Genomic DNA, 24,391 nt, shown 5'->3' with positions numbered 1-24,391 from the left:
TCAGGGAAACGAAAACCAAAACCACAGTGAGATGCCACTTATATTCAATAGGTAGGCTAGAATTTTTTTAAAAATTGGAAAACTCATACGTTGCTGTGGAATGTAAAATGGTAAAGCCACTGTGGAAAACAGTGGTTCCTCAAAAAGTTAAACAAATTTACTACATGGCCCCCAAATCCTGCTAAGTATATGCCATGCCCCAAAGAATTAAAAACTGGGTCCCCATATTGACAGCAGCATTTTCAAAACAAAGTGTCGAAGCACCCCAAATATCCATCAACAGATGAATGGATAAACAAAGTGTGATATATACAGACAGTGAATATTATTCAGCTATAAAAAGGAATGAAGTCCGGATCCATGTTGCAGCCTAGATGAATCTTGAAAGCAATATGCTAAATAAAAATAAACCAGATTCTAAAGGTCAAATACTGTATGGTCCTACTTGTATGAAATATCTAGAATAAGTATAAGAAATAGAAAGTAGATTAAAAGTTACCAGGGGCAAAAGGGAAAAGGAGTTAATTCTTTCTTTCTTTTTTTTTTAGTTGTGGATGGACACAGTAGTTTTATTTATTTATTTCTATTTGGTGCTGAGGATCGAACCCAGTGCCTCACACATGTCAGTTGAGTGCTCCGGTAAGCCACAACCCCAGCCCCAAGGAGTTAATTCTTAGTGGAGAATTTTTTTTTTTTTTTGTATGTGTGTGTGTGTTTGCTGGAGATTGAACCCAGGGGTACTCAACCACTGAGCTATATTCTCAGACATTTTAATTTTTTTTAATTTTAAGACAGAGTCTTGCTAAATTGTTGAGGCTGGCCTCAAACTTCTAATCCTCTTGTCTCAGCCTCCTTAGTTGTTGGGATGACAGGTGTGTGCCACCACACCCAGATGGGTAGTTAATTCTTTTTTTTTGTATGTATGTGTGGGGGGGTAATTCTTAATGGTCTATTTTGGGGTGATGAAAAATTTGTTTCGGGTGTTGAAAATAGAGTGCTAATAGTTGCACCACAATGTTAATGTAATTAATGCCTCTGAATTATACACTTAAAACAATTTCAACAATAAATTTTATGTTACATATCTATGCATTTTTTACTTTTAAAATTTTAATAATAAATAGTTTCAATAGAAAAAAAACAAAAATAAGAGTACATCATGACTCCTTGAGCTTGTATTTCAGCTCTACTTTTCACAGATTATTATAATACATTAATATGCTTAAAGTATTTCACTGATCACCCACACATATTTATATGCATTGAATATTCTTTTCTTTTTTCTTGTGGCTATCAGTCTCTAATTGCCTTTTTAATTTTTTTTAAAAATTTTAATTTGTAATACATAACAGCAGAAGGCATTACAATTCATATTACACCTAAAGAGCACAATTTTTCCTATCTCTGGTTGTACACAAAGAACAATCACATCCTTTGTGTCTTCATACCTGTACTTAGGGTAATGATGACCTTCTCATCCAGCCATCTTTCCTGGCCCTGTGCTCCCTCCCTTCCCCTCCCTCCCCTTTTCCCCTTTGCCCTATCTAGATTCATTTACCCCCCCCCATGTTACATATATTTTACCACCAGGAAAAAAAAAAAAAACTTTTTTTTTAAGGACAATACTAAAGGAAAAGGCAAAAAAAAAAAAAAAAGCAAATTGATATTGTAGCATCTCCTTCTAACAACACCCCAGTGGGTCACACTGCATGCTACAGGGTGCAGGGTATGAAGGGCAGTTTCTAAAGACAAAGAATTAACAAAAGGGCCGTGGGGGAGACAGACCATTGGGAAAATTAGTCTGGATTTTACTGATGCCAAAACTCAAAAAGGATTTTATTTTTATTACTAATGGAAAGAGGCCTTTTTGCTGTCATCTTTCCATAGAAATAAAGAGAGACCATCTGGAAGGTCTTAGCATCCCTCACAGGACAGACCTGGAGACCGGAATCATCCAAGTCAAAACACCAGGAAAGCCAGCCAGCAAGTGAGTGCAGGTCCCCCCACTGCAATGGCCCACCTGGAGCCTTACAAAACACACCCTTGTGCCTTTCCACTCTTTCGCATGGTCTCAGGTAAGACCCAAGTCCAACCTCAGATCATCTTTTTCCAAACTGTTTTCAAGAGTCATTTTCAACACCCTCCCCCTCCCCCCATCCCCACCACTCCCAGCCTCAAGAGCATCAATCATGGGGGGAAATGACAGGAAATAATAAAAAGATTAACAGCTCACCATCAAGAAACGCCTATAGTGCCCGGGCTGAAAGTGTCAAGAGTGGGGCTGGCTGAGGACCAAGGTAATCAAAAGTAAAACACACAGGAGTTGGAGAGCTAAGCTGACATTTCAGGAGTCACAAAGTCCTGTCGAACACAGGAATGACAAAGCAAAGAGGCGCAGCCACAGAACAATGTATTTCTGTACTACCGTGAAGTCCCCAAATCTCCTAAGCTTTCTTCTTTCTTTCTTTTTTTTTTTTTTTTTTTTTTGTTTTAAATCATGGAGTTTCATTGTACAAATAAGTCTCAGGTGGAAGGCTGACATTGGATTTCAAAAGTTGAAGTACTTTTCTAGTCAAATGAAAAAGATCTCAGCTTTAAAATAAAAGTTAACAATCAAGACACGCGAGACCCTCAGGACTGTCCCAATTTGTCTTTTTTCAGAGATCCGTCACGTATGAATTGATTGCACCTTTCCTTTGGCAATGAGTGTTGAAACTCATGACTGTCCTGCATTGGGAAAGACAAACATTCTAGAACTGAAGTATAAAACAGTTGGTTCGTACCCTTCAAATCAATAGACTGGCCATATCCTATTAAAAATAACTGGTACTCCCAGAATTGACCCTTTCCGAGAGCCTTCTCCTCTGAAATACCATACGTACGCCTCTGCGATTGCAGGACAAAGTACTTGGAAATGTATGTAAAGTCTGCTTCTGAACAGATTCTAGTAAACTCCGCCGCCGGGAACAGACAGGATTATGAACAGGTCAGTGTTCACACTGAATCCACCGTCTCCCAAGTTCTTGGGAGACTCTAAGTTGCCCACGTCAGATAGGATCTACCATTAGAGAAGCTTCCATTGGTGATTAAGTCCTATCACGGAATCTTGGCTTTTAAAAGATGGGTTCTCCCAACCCAGACATGTGCATCATGAATGTTCTTGTTTAATAAACGTTCCATTTTTCATTCCAGCTCTGATATGGTTTCCAAGCTCTCTTCCCAAGGCCTTCTAGCATGCTATATTAAAAAAGTTGCCAAACTGGTTTTCACACATCTTTTCAAGACCGATAAGCAAAAAGTTTACCAAAGCAGTGTTTTGAGTAAGATCAACTTCTTACACTTAGATTCTCTAAGTGTTCACCAATCCAGTGGCGCTGGTTAGGTGGAGGGGTGGTTAAATAAGCTATGAATTTCCAAAGCCGTGAGAGCTATTCTCCCTTGGTAAAATGCGAACCCACAACTTCTTTGGAAGCAAAGTCGACATCCTGTTGGACTCACGGCCTTCAAACCTGTTCTGTGGGTGTTATGAATGACTGCGTGCAAACAGTAAGTGGTTGTGAAAATAAATTTTATAATGTGAAAAAAAAAAAAAGCCCTGGTACTGCTAATACACCTGGGTTGAATAAGAACTTCAGTGAACACCAATCACGTTTCCAGTGGTTTTTTTTTGTGATTCTTCAGTTAGACTTGTTGGAGTTAAAATTTGTTTCAATGCACGAGGCCCTGGGTTTGATCCTGTGCACTGAAATTAAAAATATGGCTTCATTTAACAATATGGTAATTTATATGATAATAAATCACGAGGTCCTTGCTTCTTTCCAATATTTTCAGTAGTTGATACCCACAGGATCATAAATAATAATAAGCTGTATCTCACCAGGTAAAGGAGGATAATATAATAATAGTAGCAAATATTACCTACTCCTCAGTGTGTGTCAAGAGAATACTTTCAGGGAGTACAGAAAAGCCAAGAAACTCGGTAACTTAAATTCTGAAAATTTCCATTTGACTGTGTACCCTCTCTCGTGTACTCACAGCTTCAAGAATGTATATATATTTTTTTTCATTTTTTGGTCTTGCGGATTGAACCCAGGGGCACTTTACCATGGAGCTACATCCCCAGCCCTTTTTAGTTTTTATGTTGAGACAGGGTCTTGCAAAGGGCCTTGCGATCCTTCTGCCCCGGCCTCCTGAGCTGCTGGGATTGCAGGTGAGTGCCACTGCACCCAGCTGCTTCAACAAAACTTGAAACTCTAAGATGCTAGCACTATTTCTGGCTTCTTAAAGTACTCTCAAATCACCTTTTTTTTCTCTGTACTGACAGACTCCACAATTAAGCCCCATGAAAGGATGTCCTTAGAGAAGCCCATCCTCCAAGAAACCCATCTAGCTACCTTCTCTCAGAAGAGAATATACATGCTGCTAGTATTTAAGTGCCAGGTACTTAATACCATTCTCTTTCATTTATGTTTTTTTTTTTTTTAATGTATCCTGGGTTTCATTTTCTGACATTTTTAGAATACTCCTTTACATTCTTAGTGGATTTTAAAAAACACTGATTCTATTGCACAACCATGTGAAAACATTTAACAGAACTGAATTGTACGTTTAAAACTGTTGAGGCAGGCCAGAGGGTGTGTATGCTCAGTTGTGCATACCTCTCATGTGCAAGGCCCTGGGTTCAATTCCCAGCACCAAAAAAAAAAAAAAAAAAAAAGGTAAATTTTATGTGATGTATATTTTATTACAATTTAAGAAAGAGGCTTAGATTCTGTCATCTTCCACTGTTCTCTGGTGGAGGGAAAAAGCTCAGTAGTAAAACAACCCACCCTTGGCTTAGACAGTTAAACTTAATGGATAGTTTAAATTCTGAGTGTTTAGTGGCAGAGAGGAGCAGAAGGGTGATGGTGTGGGGTGGGTGGGGGCGGTAAGGATTCTGCCCCTGACATCTTCAGCATCAATTTTTAGGATGAACTTTTGGCTACCCATTCATCAGGCATGTAATAATACGGACATAGGAATTCCTCTCTTCCTTACTTAAAAACAAAAAGAAAAGGAAAAACCAATCATCATTGGTAGCCAGATAATTAGCATCAGGCTAAATGAAACTTGGCTGTGACAAAGTACACAGCTTCTGCTCAACAGGACAGACATTTCTCTTCTGACAAGAAAGAGAGAGACAGCCAGCCATGCCTTGGAAGGCATCCACAGGCATCCCCTTTTAGAAATCCAACCACAAATTTCCAACCATCCTCGTATCTTTACACTGGAAGACCTTGTAGGCTTGCAGACCGCAGCTTGCCTTGCCTGGCTTGGGACTACTGAGCTTCCTTGCAGAGGATCAGCCAGACAGTCCGCTCCTGAGAACACTGCCAAATACCATACCCCGGGTCTGAGTACCCAAAGGTACAGGAAGTGGTCTGCCCGGAGCCCAGGTGATTGCATCATCCCAGAATGATTCCATGTACACAGTTTGAGTCACTCCCCCACCACACAGAGCTCTCAAAACTCCACCTCCTTGCAACCTAGCAGGGCAGAGGACTCTGCCCATCCATCCACTCTTCCAGACCAGTGCTAAATTTGGAAAGCAGCTCATCTGGATACAAACAACTTCCAGCAGGGCCTATCAATGACTGCCCATCAGATACAAAAGCAAAGGACAGGTTGCAAGAAACACATGGAAACTTAGAACTGTCTTGTTCTCCCTTTGAAGGACACAGGTCACCTAGGAGGAGGTGAGGTTCCAGGCTGGACCACACAAGAGAGGACTATCGAGCTTATTAAAAATACAAAAATACGGATTGCTAGCCCAGGAGATTCTGGTGTGGGGCGAGGCCCTTTATCTGATGAGCCAGATTTGGGAACCACCAGGTGTAAGCTCTTTGGTTAGAACAGTGCTGAGTAAGAATATGAGCTCCAGGAATGACTAACTAGAGGAAGGAGAATTTTCAAAATTATATTTAGAAGCATTGTGGATGCTCCCTAAAACTGGTCCCTTGTCAACAGGTTAAAATTTAGGCACTCATTTATACCTGGTCTACCAATCACCTGACCCATCCATCCTCCCTTAATCACTCAAACTCAGCTCCTATCATGACCTTGACCTTTGGTTTCTCAATTCAGTCTTTCAGTTGACCTTGTACCCTGGCTTCCTGTTTCTGTTTCCGTGGATAATCCTACTTTTCAAGGAGCCTAGATGTAAATTCTTCTCAGTGACCTTGGATTGCTCAAGTCCACTGCCCTCCACATCCAAATGCTATAAACTATTGTTGATTTTTCTTTCACAAAAATGCACAAAACACTGCTTTCCAACCAATTCCCATTGATACTACATTTACTCAGGCCCCCTTGAATCTCTGCAAAACTCACTGGCCTTAAACTCCCACTCCAAGCCAACCCACAAGATTAACCTTCCCCAAATCCAACATTGACTTTGTACAGGCATCATCTCAGCATGATTCAGAGATACTGTGGGTTTGATTCCAGACCATAATGATAAAGTAAGCCACACAAACATTTGGGTTCTCAATGCATGCAAAGTTATGTTGATATGATGCTGTAGTTGTGTGCATCATGTCTGAAGAGGCATACCTTAGCTAGAAATATTTTACAGCTAAAAAATACTAACAATCATCTGAGCTATTGGCTAGACTTACTTGACTATGGTTGCCACAAACCTTCAATTTTCAAAAAAACTTAAAAGCAAGCCAGCAATATCTATGAAGCACAATAAAAAGTGCAATAAAATGAGCTCTACCTTATTTCTCTCACTCAAAATCCTTTCATAAGTCCCCATTACCTGCAGATAAAAATCCTAATACGAAGGTTGGCATTCATGGTTGCTAAATGGCCTGGCCCTAATCTCTCATTCAAATGGCAAATAATTTCAAACTTGATCCATCTTTTTTCTAGCAAAATGAATCTACTCAAATTTGCTAAGTGTGCCCAACCACTTCCTGCTTCTTGGCTTATCTCACCAGGCTTGTAACACTGAAAAGGCCTTTTCCTCTCCAACTATAAAAACCACGTACTAAGGACTAAGTTCAAGTCCCACAACCTCTCTCTGAAGCACTTCCTGATGGCTGGCACCTGGCAGCCACCCTCCCAGAATATGGCCAGCGCCCTGTGATACCCAAGTCCTTCCTAAGCAAGGGCGTGCCTTTTCTCCTCTCCCTTTCCTGGTACCCTCTGGATTCTCCACCTTTGACCAAGCTGGATTCACAACTGGGTTCTTGGCATTCCACTGAGGCCCTCAGCTCAGCCCACTGTGTTCTCTGTCTCTTCTGGAAGTTACTATGGTTCCTTTTTTTTCTGTCCCCCCTTATGGACAATGATTCATATACTGGTTGGCAGGCAATATCTTTTATTCTTCTACAGAATCAACACAAGTTCATTGTCAACAGTTTAGAGGATAAATAGAAGCAAGAAGAACAAAGTTTTCAAAAGTCTCCCATTCCTCTATTTCTCAACTCATTCTGACTTTGGTGTATGACTACATCATCCCTCTGATGCACATATGTATGTATTTTTTATTGGTGTTTTAATTTAACTCCTCAACAATTGAACTTCTTACTATATATTTGTAATTTAACCGTCACCTCCAACTAGATCTTATTAGACTCAACTCTTAGGAACATGCATAGGCCTCTCTGCAATTCCTCCAGTGCTTGACAGAGCTCTGTACAGTGTGGGTGGCTCAGATGTTTCAAACATACGCTCACTTAAAAAATATTTTGGAGGTATCAACGAGTAAATGATTCAAGAAAGCCTGTTATACATAGGGGATTTCTTAAAAAGTGTCCCAAAATGTATACATCGTGTTTTAAATATATAAGAATATAATATGAAGAACCCTGTTGTTAACCATTTCTTAACAGATGTTCATTCCTTAACTTGCTTTCTTTCTTTTCTGTTTTGGAGGGGCGGGGATTAAACCCAATACTTTACCATTGAGCTACATCCTCAGCTCTTTTATTTATTTATTTATTTTATGTAGAGACAGGGTCTCACTAAGTTGCTTAGGGCTTCGCTATGTGGCTGAGGCTGGTCTTGAACTTGCAATCCTCCTGCCTCAGCCTTCTGAGTCGCTGGGATTATAGGTATGAACCACCATGCCCAATCTTAATTTGCTTTCTTAATTATATATATATATTTTTTTCACAAATTCAGAGATAAAATCTGGAGAAATGATGGGAGGACTAAGGAAGTATGCAACTTTATTTTACTTAAATTCTCAATTCATTTATTTAACAACAGCTCTAGTTCAAACCCAGATTTTAAAGGCTAATTATCTCATAGAAAAGGAAATCATGCTTCTCAGAAGAGGGTATGTTAACTTTTATCGAGTTCCCAGAAAACTTTGGTGTGACACTCATTTTCATTTAGAAAATGTCTTCAACGTATGATATCTCTCATCCTCCAACTACCATTGCAAACACCCTAAGTGAAATTTCTGACTTTTCCCAGTTGAATTGAATTTAAAAAGTTTCACCTAGGATGCAAAAGGAGGCCACCTATTCTAATAATAACTATTATCACTCCCATTCTATTAGTGATACATACAACTCAATAAAAGTCACCTAGTTGCAAAAAAGAATAATAATTTGGGCTGGGGGCGGGGTGTTAGCTCAGGAATAGAGTGTGTGCTTAGTACATATAAGGCCCTGATTCAATCCCAGCACCAACACCCCTCATATTTTTTTTCTTTTTGTGGATTAGATCTCCATGAAAGTTTTCACAACAAAATAACCTTTCATATATTTAGAATATAATTTAATTTACAAAAATACTTCTTTTTTCAGTTTTTATCCCCTAGGAGTGTATTCTCGTTTTAAAAGTAAAATGCATCTCTATCAATGTAGGTTTCTTTCTGTAAAATGCCTTTGAAATAGGAATTTACATTAATTCCTAAGTCAGCAGCTTTTCAGTGAGTGCGCTCTCTCTCTCTCTCTCTCTCTCTTTCTTTCTCTCTCTCTCCTTTTTAGTACTAGAAACTGAATCCAGAAGCTACATCCCTAAACCTTTTAAAAAATCTTTTATTTTGAGACAGGGTTCCATTGAGTTGCTTAGGGCCTCGATAAGTTGCCGAAACTGGCCTTGAACTTACCATCCTCCTGTCTCAGCCTCCCAAGTCACTGGAATTACTGACCTGTGCCACCTCACCAGGCTGAAACTCTCTAGGATAACACACCCCTTTTTCCTCTGAATAAAAACTCCAGCAGCTGCACATTTCTTTGCAGCTTCACTGCTCTTTGGGTCTTGCTTCAGCAGACCTGCCCTACACCTTGTGACTAAGGTCCACTAGGCAAAACCAGGTGGAAAGAAAAATGGGACAAAACCCAGGAAGGGTGCCCAAGAAGAGTTTGGGTTACAAACTCAAGTCATGCTAGGCTTTTCCTTTGCAGCCTCATCTTGCAAAAAAGAGAAAAAAAAATTTTTTTTCTTGTTTCTCTGTCTCAGCAGCATTCAAACCCAAAGCCCATCACTTTTAAATACTTCCCCTCATCATCATGTGCCTGGGGTGTGAGCTGCCACTGCTACTGTGGCTGCCTCCTCAAAGGCTGGGTTTTGGTTGTTCCCCCTCCCTTTCTTCTTCTCCTTTTAATAAAGGCCTTTTCATGTTTGTTTCTCAGGCCTTTCCCCAAATAAAAAACTTCACTGTCCCCTGTTGCTTCCAACTCTAGGGTATCAACTTCAAACCTTTCTATCAACTAAGTCAGCGACTATTAAGAAACTTTGGTAAATTTATCGCAGCCCGGGTCTGCATTTGGAAAACCAAACTCTAATGCAGAAACGTTTGATTGATGTCCTGTGAGGCGGTACAAAAGCACAAAACACAGCAAAAGGCCACCTCCTCCCCAGCGTTCCATTCTCATCTAGATTCAGTAATAAGAAAAATTAATCCACCCCCTAGTGCAACTGCAGTCTCCTCCACCGGCCAGGCTCACCTAGAACATTCACTGCATCATTGCAACCAAGCCAAACCCGGTTACTGAGGCAACTAAGTTTTTCTTCCCAAAGGGTCAGAGGGAAACACATCCCTCGGGATCCCCTGGTAACCCTGTCCCGATAAAGCTGGGGAACCACAACAGCAAATGACTCCTTTCCAAGGCTGGAGCCGGCCACCCGGGTCGGCCACGGGGGTGGGGTGTGCATGGGGGGGGGTGCAGCGTCCAGTTACATTCCTGACCCACTTTCGCATCCCCTCCCTCCCCCTCCTTTTCCTCCTCCTCTGCAGGCCGCGAGGGCGCCGGCGCTCGGGGGAGCCACCGCGAGCACTCCCTTGGCCGCCACAAGCGGGGTGCGCCCGGTTTCTGGCGTTGCGGGGGGACCCTGTGGGAGGGATCCCGTCCCCACCCCCACCACCCCCCGACTTCCCCCGCGCGCGGTCCCTCCCGGGTCACATGAGCTCGCGAGCACCTGTTGGCGACCTCAGCCCCCAATCCAGCCCCTCCCGCCGTCGCCCCCACCCCGGAAAAATCCCCTGCGGGAGGGAATGGGGAACCCTGAACGGTTCCGGTTCTGCAAACTCCGCTTTCCTCCGCGGGGCGCCGGGGCCGGCGAGCGACGCCTTTACAGCCGCTCGGCTTTGCAAAGTGCAAAAGCGACTCGGCTGAGCGGCGACGGGGTGGAGGGGATCCGACTCCCCCCGCCCCCCGCCATCAATCCCTCCCCCCCGCCCCGAGGCGGAGCTGGGAGGTGGGGTGCGCCCGCCGCCCGCCCCCAGTCCTACTCTGCTGGAAACCTGGGCTCCTCGCGGGGGTGGGGCGGGGATGCTGCCAGTCCGGGCCGGGGCCGCAGGGGCGCGGGCAGGTAGCGGGTGGTGACGGGTGGGTGTGCGTTCCGAGCGGCCGAGTCCAGGAAGGGGGCGGGAAGCTGCCGTCGCAGCTGCAACTTCGGAGCGTGCAGAGCAACTCAGCAACTTTGCCTGCGCCGCGCGCCCCTCCCCCGCGCCACCCAGCCGGGTCGGGGGCTGCGCGGCGCCGGGGAGGACAGATCGGGGGTGCAGGGGGTCTGTGAAGGGGCTGTGGAAATGCCACAGCCGCGGGGTGGGGGCCAGAGTTGTGGCCAGGAGGCACCCCCACGCGCCCCCTGGCCTTGGAAAGGACGCGCGGTCCCCCACCCGCGGGCCGGGCGACTGCTGCTGGGCTCCGCGCGAGGAAGGGGGCGGGAGGATGGCGGCGGAGCCATGGAAACTGTGCTGGGTGGATAAATAAGGAGAGGGCCGCGTGAGGCCATCCCCAGGCTGCCAGCATCTCGGCGGCGGATGCAGCGCCCCGGGGAAAGCGCGGCCCAGCTCCCACAAGTGGTTCTTCGCGAGCCTCCCCGTAGCCCCGCCGCCCTCCGCGCAGTCTGGAGAGGCTGGCGGGAACCGGGAAGAAGGCGGCGGTGTGGACGGGTCTGGTGGTAGCAGGGAGGGCTGGGTGAGGTGGAGGGAAGAGAGTGGTGCGAAGTGACCCCGGGGTCATCGGATGTCTGTTCCGGGGCTCCAAGGACAGCACGAGGTCCCGGATTGTCCTGCCAGCCCCGAGAGTCTGGAAAACCCCAGGGGCGCGACCAGGAGGATGGAGTCAGAGCATCAGTGGGGTCTAAACCTGGCGTACAGCGGAAGATGGGGTACTTGGGCTAGCCTGGGATAGTACCCGACGTCCCTGAAGTCAGACCCTCAGGGGCGCGCCTGCCCCAGGTCCGGAGGAGTCCGATTGGCAAGGAGGAAGAAGGGTGTAAAGGGGAGTTTTGGGTCAGGCCGGTGCACTCATGCAAAGGAGCCGGTAGAGCCGAAGCTATCAGCCGCACCCATGCCCTGAAAGCAAACTTAGCCTCCAACCCTCCTCCCCAGCATTCACATTCTTCATCTGACTCACTATCGAGTTACTGATGCTTTACGCCCAAGCTTATTGCCTGTAAAGCTGGAGATTTTAATGGTGCTGTTACGAAGTTGAGTCACTTCAGGGTGTGGGGATCTTCAGAAGCAAAGGGGTCATTTCAAGTGAAAGTCAACTACCTGCGTGGAGAAGCCTGTCAACCAGCTGAATGATTTAATTACATGCCATCTTAATTTAAAGAGATTTGCAAGCTCATTGAGGACAGGTGGACAGTTACATTCTGATGTGTGCCTAGAAATTACTTTTTAACTGGACAAGGCCCATTTATTTCACACTGTGAACAACTGACCAGTATTTTTTTAAATTAAAAAGATGTTTTATTCTTCTTAATAACTTCCTGCTCGTTTCCCTTGAAATAATTGTGAAAGCTATAGGCCACAACATAGTTTTCCAGTGTTGTTCCAAAGAACTGGATCCTCAGGATGCCCATAGGTGCTATATGATGAGACCCTCACATACCCATTCCCAGATGCACATAGTTTTGCATTTTAATATCTCTGAGGACTTCTGTTTAATGGCACCTTAGCATTGAGTCAGTCTCCTTGGCAATGGTTTTCTTTCTCAGTGGTACATAAAATAAGGAAGCTTGAGAAACGCTGAGTTAAACAAGTTAAATCAAGTTTATTTGTTGTACAATAAATGCAACAGATTTATAGCAAGGTCTTTTGGTCTTCATTATGCTAAGGAGTGAATCACCAAGTAGAGTTTATAATGTGCACTTTTCTAAATGTAAAAAGTGTCACCATTTTTTGGTGAGGATTATTGCTTAGGGCTAGTATTCCTTTCAGGAACTGCTGCTCCAGGGGTTGTGCAAGACTCAAGGGAAATGTTCATGGTTCAAAATGGTGTAATTGGGAATTATTAAACCATAAATTTAATGTCATTACCAAGAAGAAAGAAAGGAACCATTTAAGGAAATATTCGAAGGTAGAACTGTAGCAGAAACTGAATCGGGATCATCTTTAGGGAGCTGGTTCCCGTAAACACTAAATCAGAAAGTTCATGTATCTCATATAATCAAGGTTATACTGCCTCTGACATTATTTTGATTTGTAGAAGTTAGTAAAATGCTTTATTTGAATGAGATTGGCACTAAGCTACTGATTACTGAAACTCCTCAATTTACAGGAGTTTAGCTTCCAATAAACTCATCATATAGTTGAAAATATCATGTCAAATTGAATTTTTTTCCTTTTCAGTGCTGGTGATGGAACCCAATGTCCATTGCATGCTAGGCAAGCACTCTGCCACTCAGTTCCACCCCCAGCTTTCAAAAATGCCTTTCAATATATTTAATCTACCCTAACCCTAACCTAGTTTACCTTAAACATGCATAGAACATTTATATTAGCCTAGAGTTGGGTAGAATCATTACTACGAAGCCCATTTTATAATAAAGCATTGAATATCTTGTATACACTCAGTGACAGGCATTTTGTAGACATGATGATTCTGAAAACTAAACACCATATCCCAAAAATTCTGGGGACGCAGTGCTTGGTAGAGTAAGGGTTGTGTCCCCTGGTGGTCACCTGGCTGACCCGAGCTGTGACTTTGACTCCCTGCTGCTGCCCAGCATCACCAGAGACAATTGTACTACATATTGCTACCCTGGGAAAAGATCCAGATTCAAAGTGCAGTTTCTACTGAATGTGTATTGCTTTTGTCCAACATTATAGAGCTGAAAAATCATAAGTTAAATCATTGTTAAGTCAGGGACCATCCATACTTGTGAAAATTCTACCAAAAGACTGCTAGAGAAAAACTTAAAAATGATAGTGAGTACACAGAAAGGTACTTGAGTTAAAAAGAGAAACAGAGGGAGATGGATGATTTTCCAAAGAGATACTAAAGGGCCTAGGAAAGAAAAAAAAATACCCATCTCACATTCTTTATGCAAGTCTTGGAAACAAGGCTGGGTTTTATAAGTAAGTAAAAAATCTACTTGGAATGTTTCAAATACAAAGACTAACATTTTATGATTTTATTATGAAATGTAAAATGTGTACTTACATATATTAACTCATTTCATCATACAGTGATCCTGTAAGGCAAATAGAGCAGCCACTATTACCCTCAGATTGCCTGACACCCATTCATTATGTAGCAAATCTATTGAGTTTGACCAGGCACCAGATGTTAACAATGGGCTTTGATGATAAAAAGAAGAATGTGAGAAAACCTCTCTAGAAGCTTATGTTTGGTAGAAGAGATGAAATGTATGATAGACAATTGTTATACAGTGCAACATTGAAGCTCAGAAAGGTTAATGATTAACCAAGGGCACTAGAGTTAGGATTTATTGGCCTTTTGATTTCAAATACCCTGCTGTTGCCTGGGGTGGTAGCACAACACTGTAATCCTAGCAACTCGGGAGGCTGAGGCAGGAGGATTTCAGGTTTAAAGCCAGCCTCAGCTACTCAGCAAGGCCCTCAGCAACTTAGCAGTTCAAAAAATAAAAAGGGCTGGGGATGTAGTTTGGTAGTAAAGCCCCTGGAGTCAATCCCCTGTACTACCCCCACCCCAAAACTCCACAAATGAATAAACAAACAAAACCAAATACCTTTCTGTCTTCTACAATAGACATGCTCTCATCTTTGCAAATAAGACCATGTAGATGTAGTAAACTGTCCCTTCTTATCTGAGGAGGATTAGTTCCAGGAACTCGGCTGAAGACCAATACCCACAGTTGTTCAATTCCCTTATACAAAATTTGCATAGTACCTACATACATCCTATCTATGTACTTTAAATCATCTCTGTATGATTTATAATACCTAATACAACGTAAACACTATGTAAATAGTTGTCATGCTGCATTGTTTAGGGAATACAGACAAGAAAAGAAAGGAAGATCAATTCGTGGTCAGTACAAATACCATTTTTTTCCCAGGTACTTTCCATCCAAAGTTGATTGAATTTGCTGATTCGAAATACTGGAATACAGAGGGCCATCTGTATTTGAAAGAAACTAAACAAAACCAAACACGTTGAATCTTAACAGCCAGAAAGAAATTTAGAGATTATGTGGGCTAACCTATTCATTCTACAGGCCTGGACACTGAGGCACAGAAGAAAATGAATTGCTCAAAATTATACTGTACAATTATACAATAATGGAATTTGGTTTAGGCTTTTTCTGGCGGGGGGGGGGGAGATTAATAGAGTGTCTACTGTTATATAGACCCTTTATTCCATCTCAGTAAAACCCAGAGTGATGGTTGAATTTGTGATAAAATACCCCATGAATCAACACTTATTTAAAGCAATATTTCTAAGAGGAATTGCAGGGGGATATCAACTATATGAATTTCTTAAAAACAGCCACTGTCCCTAAAAGCATAAGATGTATTTGATTTTTAAAAGGGGAGGGGCATTTGGAGAGATTTGAATACTGACTGCCTATTAGACAATGTTAGAAAATTACTGTTGCTGGTTTAAGAATTAGTGGATTTGTGATTATGTTATTTTTATCTTTATTTCTGTATTTATGAACCTAAGGGAGCTGAACCAATGAGCTACATCCCCAGCTCATTTTATATTTTATTTAGAGGCAGTGTCTTGCTCAGTTGCTTAGGGCCTCGATGAATTGCTGGGACTGGCCTTGAATTTGTGATCTTCCTGCCTCAGCCACCTAATTCCCCAGGAATACAGACAGGCATGTGCCACCATGCCTGGCTATTATGCTATTTTAATTTATTTTTTGGCACCAGGGATTGAGCCCGGGGGCACTCAATCACTGAGCCACAGTCCCAGCCCTTTTTTTGTATTTTATTTAGAGACAGAGTCTTGCTCAGTTGCTTAAGGGCCTCACTAAGTTGCTGGAACTGACTTTGAACTTGTGATCCTCCTGTCTGAGCCACCTAATTCACCGGGATTATAGGTGTGTGCCACTGCGCCTGGCTATTATGCTAGTTTTAAAAAAGTTTTCATGTCTTAGACCTATATAATAAATATTTGCACTGACTGGAATGCTGTGGTGTCTGGTATTAAAAGAATACAGTTTTCTTGGTACCAACCAAGGAAATGAATACAAATGAAATGAACATAAATGAAATCTGATGCTGCATGCTGACACTTGAGTGATAGGTATTTAAGGATTCATTACACGACTCTCTCTACTTTTGAGTATCTCAAAAATAAAAGTTTCTTTGGGGGGGAGGTGTGTCTATTTGAAAGAAAAACATTTTTCCTTCATTTTAGGGATGTACAGAAAGGGGTGTGTGGCGTTTTATTCCAGAAAACTAATGTTCTTCCTATGGAAAATTAAGACAGTCTCCAAATCACATCATCATGGAATCTATAGTATTCTTCGGGGCCTCTTTGCGGCTAAGAAGACTTGGTATGTGATTGTTTTTACTCTAAGATTTATAGAGCTGGCTTATAATATTATATTCTTAATTGAATGGGTAGGATATTTAAAACACATGTGGTCACAACAGTTCTGGTTCCATTTTGAGTGACTTTGGACCCCCCCCCCCCGCCACTTTCTATTCATATAAGATATATCTGCATCTGGAAACTATCAAAATATCACAAAGACAACACAATGAAATGTGGCTAATTGAAGGGATAGACACCATAGAGGATGTAAGTGAGATCACTATCATTCAATAAATATTTGATCGGTAATACTTCTGGTTTATAGCCAGCTGGGAAATGGTGACATGGGTGGGGTGTCCAAATCCACAGAAAAGAAACTAAGCGCAAGACAGACCAACTTCACACGCTCAGAGGTTCAGGGGAAAGCATTTTATTCTAGTCTTACTTAAATGACAGAAAACACTTAAGGATGTGCTGAGCAACTCTTCCTACTTTCACATGGTGTTTCTGCTCTCAGTTGGTGGCTGAATCCTCACTCAGGATCCCTGGGTTAGAGCAAAGGGCTCGTGATGCTTTATGTGCTCCAGCACCTTCTGTCGGCTAAACAATAATAGTACTTATATATATAAAGGTGCTCTATCCAAATGGTTGTCTTTGTCACCAACTAACACATCACAAATTCATTCAAAAGCTGTTACTAGATTTATACTATTGCTTTGTGCTTATGTAGCTTTTAAAATCAGTGAATTCTAAAAAAACACAACTTGCTATCCTAGGTGGAGAGGGGCCCAGAAAGATGGATACGTCTTCATTGATCTGGTAAAGCAAACTCTCTTCCTCTCCCCCTGTAGTCCTGTTTTATGTAACACGATTTTTGTGTTTATGGTAGGGTGTTGGTGTTAATCAGCCTTTTATCATGTGATAAAATACCTGAGATGAACAACTTACAGAGATGAAATATTTATTTTTGCTCATCATTTCCCATGTCGGTTCACCATCACTTGGCTCTGTTGCTTTGTGGCAGCACAATACATCATGGCAGGAGCACTTGGTGGGGCTGGGAAACAAAGAGAGAGGGAGGGAGAGGCCAGGGTCCCAATATCCCTTTGGAGGGCACATCCCAACTTCCTTCCACTAGGCCTCCCCTTTTAGCAGTTCCCCCAACTCCCAGGGGCTCCATGCATTGGGGACCAACCCTTTAACATGTGGGCCTTTCGGAGACATTCAACATTCTATTTCTATGTACTTATTTAAGCATTTGGTTGTTAGAACTTGAAGCTCTAGGCATCCCTTTTTTGTCACTTCTTTATATTTATTTAATATACAATCGGCCCTCCATAGCTATGGGTTCCACATCCACAGATTCAACAGAAAGTAGAAAATATTTTTAAAATTTACATATAGTGGGGCGTGGTGGCATATGCCTGTAATCTCAGTAACTTGGGAGGCTGAGACAGGAGAATTGCACATTTGAGACCAGTCTCAGCAATTTAGTGAGGCCCTGTCTCAAAATAAAAAAAATAAAATAAAAAGGGCTGGGGATGAGGCTAAGTGGTTAAGTGCCCCGGGGTTCAATCCCCAGTTCCAAACCAAACCAAACAAAATTTGCATCTGTACTAAACAACAGATTTTTTTTTCTTGTCATGATTTCTAAACAATACAGTTCAATAACTACTTATATAGCATTTATATTTTATTAGGTATTGTAAGTAATCTAGAGATGACTTAAAGTATCTGAGAGGATTGCCTAGGTTCTATGCAAATACAACACCGTTTTATATAATGGAATTTGATCGTTTGAGGATTTAGGTATCCCCGGGGAGTTCTGGAGCCAATCCTCCCTCAAATACCAAAGGTTGACTGTAGTGCCCAAAGCCACAAAAATTTTTCACTATCAGACCTGAAATACCCAAGACATAGGTCTCTGCTTCAACTTTTTACAGGAATGAAGACTTAAAATTGGGTGGTTCTTGTCAGAAACACGTGATGTTCAGAGTGTTTCTGAAGGTTCTTATTACAAAATAAATTTTTACTCTAAAGTTTTTACCTGTTCTTTATGATTCTCCCTTCAGTAGGCTATTTTTTTTAAAGGGACTTTGGTCTTGGATTACTACGTACATCAAGCAAGCAGATGGCATCCTTGCTGAGCTAGGTTTCCGGTGAGAAGGATGATACAGAATGAGCTCCCAGATCATCACTGGAGGTGGATTAGTTGGAAGAGCCTTGTTTATTAGCAAATCATCTTCATTTTATTTAGTTCCTAATAATCATTTACCGCTTACTAAGCCCTTACTCTTCACCTGGTATTTTACGGTAATTTCTACAGCAACCCTGTGAGGGAGGATATGGTTCTTCCATGTTACAGATGAAGAATTTGATACTTAATGAGGCTAAGTAAATTGTCTAAGGTCATGCAGCCAGTAAGTGACAGAATTAGGATTTGAATCCAGCTCCGTGAATCCAGATCCTTAATGAACACAGAGGGGAACTCCTCACTAGCTCTTCCATCTAACGCCTCATCTTTGGAAAGACAAGAACTGTTGTAAACAACCCAAATAATGACAGCTGTTTCCTTAGCCCACCCTTATTGAGTCACTTCTTGCTTTATCACTTCCCAGTGGATAGTAGGTTGGTAAGTGGCTTGACCACTACCAAGATCATCCCGCACATTCGATGCACAGATGGCCCTGGCTTAGCTGTAACTTAACCTAATTATACTGGCCTTTTCACTTCTAGAGATCGTCATCCAAAAGGGGAGAGACTTTGGAAGACTTATTTAGGTCTACCTTAAAAAAAAAAAAAAAAAAGAGGGAAAATTATTTTGGAAGCAAATGAGTCCCTAACTTTTCTGCAGAAAAGTTTCTGGGATGGTTTGTTTGCTATTTGCCAAAGGAGAAGCCAATTAGAAGGATATTACACACAATAGCTATTAAGTCAACAAATGCCACGTGGAAGCAGGAAGAGCCACCCACTATGGGACACATATGGCGGCTAAAAATGTCCAACATCTTCTGGGCTTGACCCTGCCGACCCCCCACCAAGCCTCTCTTTCTAGCTTTGATGCGAACACACCTTTCATCTTTTCAGGAAGCCAAGCCATCTTAGCCATGACTCATCTGCTGATGATTGAGCTGGTCCTTTTTCCTTGGTGTATACTCCCCCTTCTCTTTTGGGTAGTGCTGGGGATGGAGCCCAGGGCCTCCCACTTGCTAGGCAGTCTCTCTACCCCTGAGCTTTGCCACCAGCCCCGCTTCACTAACCACCCCTAATTAAAATCTGATAGGATGGTGTGCTGTAAACCAACTCCTCCCCTGTCTTATGAGGAAGACAAAAGCCAAATGGAGGCGATAGGACCAGCCGATGTCCTCAGCAGTCACTTAATGGAGAAATAAGAGGAAGCGTTTTTTTTTTTTTATTTGGGAGTTGGGAGGAAGGGGCGTGTCTCAACTCGGCAAGGTCAGAAACTGTGTGGTTTCTGGGTCCCAGCAAGCCAGCCGCCAGGCAGCCAGGCAGGGAGCATGTGGTACGTGTCAGGCAGCCAGCACTGTCGCTGGCCCTGGGGGTACTGGGGACAGCAGGACAACCAGAGCACTGCCTCTTAGAGCTGCTAACACTTCTCAGACTGAGAGGCTGCATGCTTTGTTGAAATAGCTGCAAGTATAGCGTGAGGTTCAGCTCTGAGAACTGGCCACCTGCCAGTGGCAAAGAAAGAAGCCAGAATTTCCCATCCATAAAACCCCCGGGCCATGAACAGGGACCTTTGCCCAGCCGGGGACTGACCTGCCTGCCTGGGATGCCCGCTTTTAGCTCGGCCTCAAGGAAAGAGCTCAACTTTTTAAATAGTCCTCTTGCACGAATAACAAAGAAACCTCAGTGGAGAGAGGTGTCTGAGAGTCCCCGCCCACCCCCACCTACTTGGTTGATTTGAGTCAGAGTCGCTGATTTATACCCTCCCTTTAAATTTAAGTCTGGTCAGCTGTACGTTGATTTGTTCACACTCCCCCTGTCCCAGGTAGCTGGCTCAGATGGGTCTCAAAATAGACCAGGAACACAGAGCTGATAAGATCCCAGTGGGCAGAAGGTAAGGTTACACCATCTATGACATAACCTCTAGAATGATCGGAGCTGCCCTTTGCTCCAGAATCCGGGCTCCGGTGGATTAAAACAGTGTAAAGTCCTCAAACAGTTGGGGGTTTAGTGTGTGCACGCTTTCCTTGAAGTTGGTGAAACTTCCACTCAGCTCTGGAAGGGTCGGATAAGCAGTCCCCCAGCCTTTTCTTTTCCTTTCTTTGCTTTAGAGGGACGGATGGCCAAACAAACATTCTGGTGGCCTTTAAGCAGAACGAAATTCTTTGCCGGAGCACGTGCCAGTGTCTTTACAATGCACGGCACACTTTGGAGGCTTTTTTTGGCACGCACTGGAACACAATTGGATTCCGGGGCTCCAGGGACAAAGAGCGCTGCTAATTTGCGCAGCCACGGGCTTGGAGAATGGGGAGCCTCGGAGGATGGTCCTCTAAAGAGGGGACATCAGGGCATCAGAGCAAATCGGGTTCCCAAGAGAAGGACAGGGACAGACAGCCCCATCTCAGAAGAAATATCTGTTTCTGCTGACCCGTGTTTCTGATGATGTCAGTGTACCTCGCCCCTCGCCAGCGTGACCCGAATTTCTGAGCCTTGAGTTGCCGCCACAGACCCTGTTGGGAAAGGAAGGGAATGTACTCGAATATTTATAGAGGGATCCAGGAAGTGAGGAGGCACAGCCCGGGCTTCCTGGTGGGGCTGCTGACTCACACTGCCATCCTTAAGGCCAGTTCCTTCATTTCTTGGTTCCTCAGTTTCTCAGTGAAATGAAGGATGAAAATGGAATTCCCCTAGGGGCACTGGGAACACCTAATTCCATGTTTATGTCACTTTGAGATAGCTGGGGTCGCTGCAAAGCATCCTCACGTGGAAGATTACATCTTTATTGTCAATTCCAGGCATACGTCTGAATAAATGTCATTCAAGATCTTTCAGGTTACCTTTCTTACTGTCCACTCCATGGCATTTCCTCCCCGCTCAGTTGTTTTTTTTGGGGGGATGGGGTGGGGTGGGTGGGAGGTGGTACCAGGGAATTGAACTCAGGGACACGGGATCACTGAGCCACATCCCCAGCCTTTTTTTTTTGTATTTTACTTAGAGACAGGATCTCACTGAGTTGCTTAGCGCCTCGCTGTTGCTGAGGCTGGCTTTGAACTCTCCATCCTCCTGTCTCAGCCTCTGGAGCCTCTGGGATTACAGGCTTGCACCACCGGGCCTGGCCCCCTTCTCGTTTTAATTCTTTTCTGCAATGTCATTTGCACGAAGATTTGTTTCTAGAAGGCTCTTTCCAGAACCTGGTAGCCCTAAGTCTTGGTCCACAGGGCTGACTAGATGGGATCCTGCTCGCTGTAGCTGTTTTAGGTCCCAACTCTCTGTGCTCTTTCAGGGAATTTAGGCTGTTGCTTTGAACTTGATTATTTTCCACCCCTCAAAGTGTCGACTGCATTGTTTGGCTGGGGTGAATACATCACTTCCTCTTTGTTGGGGGGGGGGTGTCTGTGTTTTGTCTCTTGCTGGGTTTGAAATGTCATGTCATGTGTTGGATTTTGCTGGATTACATTGGGAGGTTTGTTGGTCCGGGTTCCCAAGTCATCATTGGTCACCAGAGCCCTCACCACTTCTACATCCTGTGACAGAGAAGCTTTAGCATTTACCTAGAGATACAACTGCTTTCTTGCTTGGGTCTGCTGCCTCTGAGGGAGTTCCCCTAGCAAGGACAGAAAAACCAACAAAACTCTTCTTGGCTGTTATCTTTTCTTCTTGCTGGGCGGTCAGGCTGCTCGGTTGCCTGGCTCAGTATCTGGCTGAGCTCCATGTCAGAGTGGATCTCCACGCCTCTCATCTAGAATATGGGCAAACCTCCGGGACTTCGACCAATCTTTCCCTGGCTCCTCATGGATAACTTTTTTCCGCTCCTAGAAGCCACATTTCTCTGCTTTAAAAAGTGCACGTGTAGATACACTTTCAATTTACTGACTCTTCCCATAAGCATTATCTATGTGCCAGGCCACTGTAGTAGACGTTGAACGTGTGATAAGAATAATGATTCTTAGCTCCTGTTCTCTAAGAGCAGGGTTGCTGACAGGGCAGAGGGAGGTACAGGAGGTGACGGGGAGGGCTGAGAGAGACCCACATAGGCACAAGGTCCAATGCAAAAGGGAAGATTTCTGGTGGTGGCTGGGATTTCGTAGCAATCTCATTTACAATATTCATAGAATAATATTATTGTCCATTAGAAAGATGTCGATGCCCCTTTGGGACATTTTCTGTCTCCATGACAGCCTTTCCCATCAGTTCCATTCTATAATTACCTGGATCTTTTTATTTCCCTCCATCTCATTACTGCTACTTTAGTTCACGGTGTCGTCACTGCTACCCTGTGTGAATCCTTGCTCCTGACAACCCCCATAGCTCTCAGAGGAGACTCCTGCTTCAAACTCTTCCAGCGAGCTTTCTGCTCCAAGGATAAAGTTAAATGCTCTACCTTGGCTCAGAGGCCCTCTGTGACCCCCACTCCCAGCTTTTGCTAAGTTCTGTCTTTGCATTCGCAGTTCCCCAATTTCACTTGTTACCTCTCGTGTATAACCCTCAGTACAGGCTAATCAACCTGCTTAGACTATTCCTCCCTCTCCTTATATACCTTCATCTGGCCGAGTCTTGCTTATCTTTTAGGTCTAAAGCTTAGATATCACTTAGATATGACCTTCCAGACTGGACTAGGTGATCCTTCTCTATGTTCTCCCTTTAAACTTTGATCCATGGGTACCTCACTCTTCGTCTTCGTATTAGAGCATCAATTAGTTTTTTATCTGATTGCCTAATTGAGTGAGCTCTGTGAGGGCAGAGACAGAACTAGATTATGTACTATTGTACCTCTAGATTTTGGCAAATAGTAGGACAGAGGCCTATATTAGTTATTTATGGTAGCATTACAAATTGCCCTAAAACTGAGTAGCTTAAGACAACAAATACTCATTATGTCATAGTTTTTATGGGTCTGGAATTCAGGAGCAACTCAGCTGGGTGGTTCTGTCATGAGGTTGCAGTCAAGATATCAGCCAGGGCTGTCATCATCCAAAGACTTGAATGGGCCAAAGGATCTTCTTTCAAGATGGCGCACCCACATGGCTGTTGGCAGGAAGCCTGCACTTCTTACTGCTGTGTGGTATTCTCCAAGTGTCTGTTTGAGAGTCTTCCATTACATTCTTTAAGTGGGGGTGATCCAAGAGAAAGAGCAAAGAGGAAGTTTCTATACCTCCAGGAGTCTAACTTGCTTGAATCATTATTTTAGCCATACTGACAACATTGAGTTCATTAGAAGTAATTAAATACAGCTCAAATTCACTGGGAGGGGGGATTAGGATCTATGTTTGGAAGGGTAAAGTATAAGGAATTTGTGGGCTTGAGGATATAGCTCAGTTGGTAGAGTGCTTGCCTTGAATGCACAAGGCCCTGGGTTCAATCCCCAGTATTTAAAAAAAAAAAAAAAAAAAGAAAGAAACAAAGAAAGGAAAAAAGAGTTTGTGCACATTTTAAAACCACCACAGGATTTCAATAAATGACAATGTGTTGAATAAATACACCAATATGAGACTCCTCTGTTTATTGATAAGACTCCCCTGTTTATTGATTCATCCAGATATTTACTGGGCACTACTACAACAGAACTTTTCCTAGGTGGAAGAAAATTTCCTAGAGAGTAAAAAAATATAATAGTAGAAGTGGCTGTGGTGCTTCATCTTTCAAACAACTAGTGATAAAGAGCAAGGGTCACCCTACCCCAACAACCCTGTTATTGCTGCCTCAGACTTTGATTTGCAACACTTTCTTGTCTCTGAGTGTATATTTTGGAGCCATTTCCCTGAGTTTTACATCTTCCCATTTCCATCAGCTCCTTTTTTTGTGGAGGGGTTAGGAGGTACCAGGGATTGAACTCAGGGGTACTCATCCACTGAGCCACATCTCCAGCCCCTTTTTGTAATTTTATTTTAGAGACAGGGTCTCATTGAGTTGCTTAGCGCCTCGTTGTTGCTGAGGCTGACTTTGAACCTGCGACCCCACTGCCTCAGTCTCCTGAGCCACTGGGATTACAGGCGTTC

The 24,391-nt window shown here is 43.4% G+C and overlaps 1 non-coding gene across 1 annotated transcript; it reads left to right on the top strand.

The window, feature by feature from the left end:
* Positions 1-23,694: 23,694 nt before the first annotated feature.
* Trnas-uga (transfer RNA serine (anticodon UGA)) lies at positions 23,695-23,769 on the top strand. The gene has a single exon. It is a non-coding gene; the product is annotated as a tRNA-Ser (tRNA).
* Positions 23,770-24,391: the final 622 nt, after the last annotated feature.

The sequence above is a fragment of the Urocitellus parryii genome, chromosome 8, assembly GCF_045843805.1.
Source record: "Urocitellus parryii isolate mUroPar1 chromosome 8, mUroPar1.hap1, whole genome shotgun sequence".
NCBI lineage: Eukaryota > Metazoa > Chordata > Mammalia > Rodentia > Sciuridae > Urocitellus > Urocitellus parryii.
This window is presented reverse-complemented; position numbering and strand designations above follow the sequence as displayed.